The sequence below is a fragment of the Acomys russatus genome, chromosome 31 (assembly GCF_903995435.1).
Source record: "Acomys russatus chromosome 31, mAcoRus1.1, whole genome shotgun sequence".
In the NCBI taxonomy this organism is placed as follows: domain Eukaryota; kingdom Metazoa; phylum Chordata; class Mammalia; order Rodentia; family Muridae; genus Acomys; species Acomys russatus.
Window position 1 is genome coordinate 3239810 of NC_067167.1, and position 5296 is coordinate 3245105.

The window sequence follows — 5296 nt, forward strand, 5'->3', positions numbered from 1 at the left end:
GAAGTTGTGAGCTTCCATGTAGGTTCTGGGAATTGAAACATACTACTCTGAAAAAGAAACCAACTTTCCAAACCCCTTGTTTAGATGTTTTGGAACAGGATCTCTGTTATGTAATTACATCCATCCTAAAACTCACTGTGTGCCAGGTTGGCCCAACTCAGTCTCACAAATTCTAGGATTAGAAGCATGCAATGCTATGACCAGGTTAGATACGTTTTCTCAACGACCTATCTTTGAATCAGACAATGAAAGGGTAATGTAAGGTTTAAACAGGAACCATCCTTGTTTTGATGGACAGTAGTACTACTGCTTCTACTTTTTCAATGTATTAATTTATACTGGTAAATCACTTCCTATGTTTCTGTATTCTTGGATACAACATGTTTGCAATTTGAAACACGGGCAGGCATTTTAAAGTTGGAACATTTCTTTTAATTTTACTGAAGTCCGAGTAAGATATAGCTCAGTTGGAAAAACGTACACGAAGTGCAAGGCTGTACCTCGTGTATTAGGTTCATGGGTTTCTTTTCATCAGTGTGAATTCTCTGGTGCTTTTAAAGATTGCTACAACATGCATTTACAACATTGAGTATACGCGTATGGTTTTGGTTCAGTGTGATGGCATTCATTGGGTTTCTCTCGACTATGATTCAGTTCGTGGTTGTGACGACTACATTTGTATGCAACGGCTTTAGCACAATAATGATATTCTGGGGGATTCATTCCTGTGTGAGCTCTTTCAAGCCTCTGAAGAAGTCAGTTCTCTGCAAAGACTTTATAACCACATTAATTATATTCATAGGGTTTCTGTCTACTATGACTTCTTTCATGGCTGTGAAGATTATGTTTATATGCAAAGGCTTTACCACATTGATTACATTCATAGGGTTTCTCTCCAGTGTGAGTTCCTTCATGGCTTTGAAGAAGCCTTTTCTGTGCAAAGGCTTTACTACATTGATTACATCCATAGGGTTTCTCCCCGGTGTGAATCCTTTCATGAACTTGAAGATGGCTGTTCCGTGTAAAAGTTTTACCACATTGATTACATACATAGGGTTTTTCTCCAGTGTGAGTCCTTTCATGACTCCGAAGATTACTGTTCTGTCTAAAGGCTTTACCACATTGATTACATGCATAGGGTTTCTCCCCAGTATGAATGCTTTCATGAACTTGAAGATGGCTGTTCCGCGTAAAGGCTTTACCACATTGATTACATTCATAGGGTTTCTCTCCAGTATGAGTCCTTTCATGAATTTTAATATAACTGTTTCGTTTAAAGGCTTTACCACATTGATTACATGTGTAGGGTTTCTCTCCAGTGTGAGTTCTTTCATGGCTTTGAAGATGACTGTTCCGTGTAAAGGCTTTACCACATCGATTACATGCATAGGATTTCTCTCCAGTGTGAGTTCTTTCATGGCTTTGAAGAAGATTCTTCTGAGCAAAAGCTTTACCACATTGATTACATTCATATGGCTTCTCTCGAGTGTGAGGCCTTTCATGAATTTGAAGATGACTGTCCCATGTAAAAGTTTGATCATATTTATTACATGCATTGATTTTCTCTCCAGTGTGAGTTCTTTTATGCCTCTGAAGGTCACTGTTACATGCAAAAGCGTTGCCAAATTGATAACACTTATAGGGTTCATCTCCACTATTAACTCTTTCATTTATTTGAAGATAACTGGGACACATAAAGACTCTATCATACTGATATCCATAACTTTTCTCTCTACTATGACATCTAGACACTTGATGAAGACTCTGACATGCAAAGGCTTTACCACTTTCATTATATTCAAAGGTTTTTATTTCCAAAGGCGTTCTTTGGTGTGACTGTAAAGAGGAATCATATCTAGAGGCTTCATCATGTTGATTACACTCACAGAGATCCTCTTCATTAGTGGCTGTGTTGTGTGTCTGAAGATGCCGCTGATAGTTAAAGCCTTTTGTACACGGCTCATATGCATCACTTTCTTTCTCCATACGAGTTTCCTCACATCCTTGAAGAGAAGTGAAAGAACTCAGAGCTTTGCCACACTGATTATTCGCACAACCTTTTCCTATAGTGTGAGTCACAGTACATGTGCAAAGTGAACTAGGGCAGGCAGATGATTCTCTGTATTCCTTATATTCATGAGTTTTTTCTCCAATGTGAGTTTGTTGATGTATTCCCACTAATGTTGGAAAACAAATTAATTGAAAACTTGTATCACCGTCATCATGTCCAATCAAAGAGAGAACAATCACATGTCTTCTAACTGTTCTGGGAGAGACAGAAATACATTGCTTCTTTCCATATCTCTTCTGCTCACCTGGCTTGTATGCTGAGTGACAAATCATACTCCTAATAAACAAAGAATTACAAATAAAATGTTTTCACATAGTATTTACAAAGTCTAGCCATGTATGTCTCACAAATATGTGATATAGGGGTCAGGTCTCTCCACCACAACAGCCTTCTTTTCTTTCATAAGCTACTCTTCTCACCAAAGCAAGGTAAGTCACCGTAAGTATGTAAGGGACACTAGCTTTATACGTATGGATTGCTTATAAAAGGTTTTGTAAATATACTAATCACCTTATCAATTTGTATGCTTTTTAGGATAATTAGGTAACAAGAAACTAAATGGATGGCCAGTCCTATAACATGGCTTTCAGGTGGCTATGATTAAAACTGCAACATCTGTTAAGGCAGTATTTCCTTGTCTTATTTTATTCGATCATTTTAGGAGGAGGGGGTTGGTTTTGGTTTTGTTTTTTAAGACACGGTTTCTCTACTTAGCCATGGCTTTCCTGGGATGCATTCTGTAGACTAGGCTAGCCTCAAACTCTTAGAGATGTGCCTGCCTCTGCCTCCTGCATGCTGGAATAAAGGTTATGTCGCTCCAATGCCTGGTCTTTTGTCTTGTATATAAAGGAATGCTCTGAAAAAAGTGATTAGGTACCTGGCATTGAGACACATGCTATTGTAAGAATTCAATAATCATCACTAAGCTGTTCTTATTTACGCTGCTGCTTTTCATTAAAACTTCAGGGAAAGCTGGGCAGTGGTGGCGCACGCCTTTAATCCCAGCACTAAGGAGGCAGAGGCAGGCGGATCACTATGAGTTCAAGGCCAGCTTGGTCCACCAAGTGAGTCCCTATCGAGAAACCCTATCTCAGAAAAAAAAATTTTCAGAGAAACTTGGACATGAAAATTACCTTCTTTGTCTTCTAAAACTTTGACAATGTTCAATATTGTGGTCTTCCCATTTGTAGCCTAAAATACAGCACCAAAAAAATGTGTGATATATTACTGCAAATTATGCAAATTGAAATTACAGTCTTTAGTCAACCTTAAGAATGTTTGATTTATTCCCACACACTTCCTCCTTGACATTCAAAGCACAGAAGAGAACCACTTAAAAAAAAGTTTGTCCTCTTAAGTAAAAAAGTGAAGCAACAATTTGCACTCTTACCTACAGCTGTGAGGTTCCAGTAGGTCTCCAGCATCACATCTTTGTAGAGACTCTTCTGGGAAGGATCCAGCAAAGCCCACTCTTCATGAGTGAAGCTTACATGGACATCCTCATAGGTCACTGCAGCCTAAAATGTTCCATACATGCACATAATACAAATGGTGTGTCTGATTGCATTGTAAAAGTACACCTCATTGAGAATATATTTAAATAATTCTGTGTGCTCAAGACATTAGTTCTGTTATAGAATTTCAAATGCATTCACTAGCTCATTTAAGAATGAAACAGAAAATGAATGATACCATCTATTTCTGTGCCAACTGAAAAGAGTATAGCATTGTAGGGAAAATGCATAGTAACATACATAGACATACAAACAGAGAAACACTATTTAATATCAGGAAAACTGTTTCAAAATTACTACCTTCAAAAATGAAGGGACAATATGTGCATGGTGACACACACCTTTAATCCCAAACTTCAGGAGGAAGAAACATGTGAAACTCTATGATTTACAGGCCAGCCTGTTCGATGTAGATTTACAGAGCTGCCAATGTAATACAGTTAGATCATGTCTCAAACAAACAAAGCAAAGCAAATACAGAGCACCCAGGGGCTCACTGAAATTTTCTCCATAGAGTTAAACATTCACTCCAATTCCACACTTGTCTATGAGAAAACTGGAGTGACCCCTTCTAAACTCTATAGTTAATGTGATATTATTAATAAGTTACTCACTAACAGATCAAAGAGCTCTCCAAAACATTCATAAACCACATGTGGACCCTAAACCAATAAAACAACAACAACAAAGGTGGGCATATAAAGATGAGCCAACAAATCAGAATACATGTTACTGTTGAAGAGGATCTGGGTCAATCCCCAGCACTCACCTAAAGGTGTCCAGCCACTCCTAAGTCCAGAGGAAGACAACCCAATGCTTTCTTCTGGCTTCAGTAAACATGAGGCACACACATATACACAAATATGCAAAATATTCATGCACACATTTTTTAAAGTAAAAAAATCCACAAATGTAGGGAGAATGTTATACACCTGAACACTAATAGGTTCAGGAGATCAGTAATAATGTCATGAATGTATGCTATCTTGGTCGGAAAAGTGATACCTTCTGCCAAAGTTCAAAAGTCATAATGTGGGAAAAGCTCATCACAGAGGAAATGCTTGATGTGTACAAAAATGTAATTTGGTCAGCAAAAAATATAAACATAAAAATATCAGGCCAGGAAAATGGCTTAGCAAGGAAAGGGATTGTTTCTGTTTTACTGACTGTGTTTCACCACAGGATTGCTATCCAGATTTACCTGGTGCTGTTTCTGTTTCAAAGCCACACAGTTGCTACTGATTTCTGCCCCTATCATTGCTTTTTCTCTATGGGCCTGCACAAGTATGGTCATCAGTAACAACCATCCCATAGACTGAGTGCTCTATCAGTCCACTACACTTTTATCTAGCCTCGTTCAATTTCACAGGAAGTGGGCCGAATACAGAGAAATAAATGGCCCAAATATTACACAAGCGTCCTAACTTAGTGACTGTTTTCTTCCTGTTAAGAAGCACTATCACCAAGGTGGTGCCTATAAAGGAACAATCTTAACTTTGGGATTGTTTGTAATGACAGAGGGTTAATTCATTATCAACTTGAAAGGTAGCATCACCTTAGCCAGACATGGAGCTGAGGGTTATATCCATATATATATACAGGCAAGCATGCAGAAATATTAGCTTTGTACAGTGACATACTTTAACAAACAAGACATGTACTCCCACTAGGGCAAACCTCCTAATTCGCACAATTAGCTCCACTCACTGGG

At 38.2% G+C, this 5296-nt stretch overlaps 1 pseudogene; it reads right to left on the reverse strand.

The window, feature by feature from the left end:
* Window positions 1-719: 719 nt before the first annotated feature.
* On the reverse strand, window positions 720-4879 carry LOC127212645 (zinc finger protein 501-like; annotated as a pseudogene).
* Between the last annotated feature and the right edge of the window lie 417 nt (window positions 4880-5296).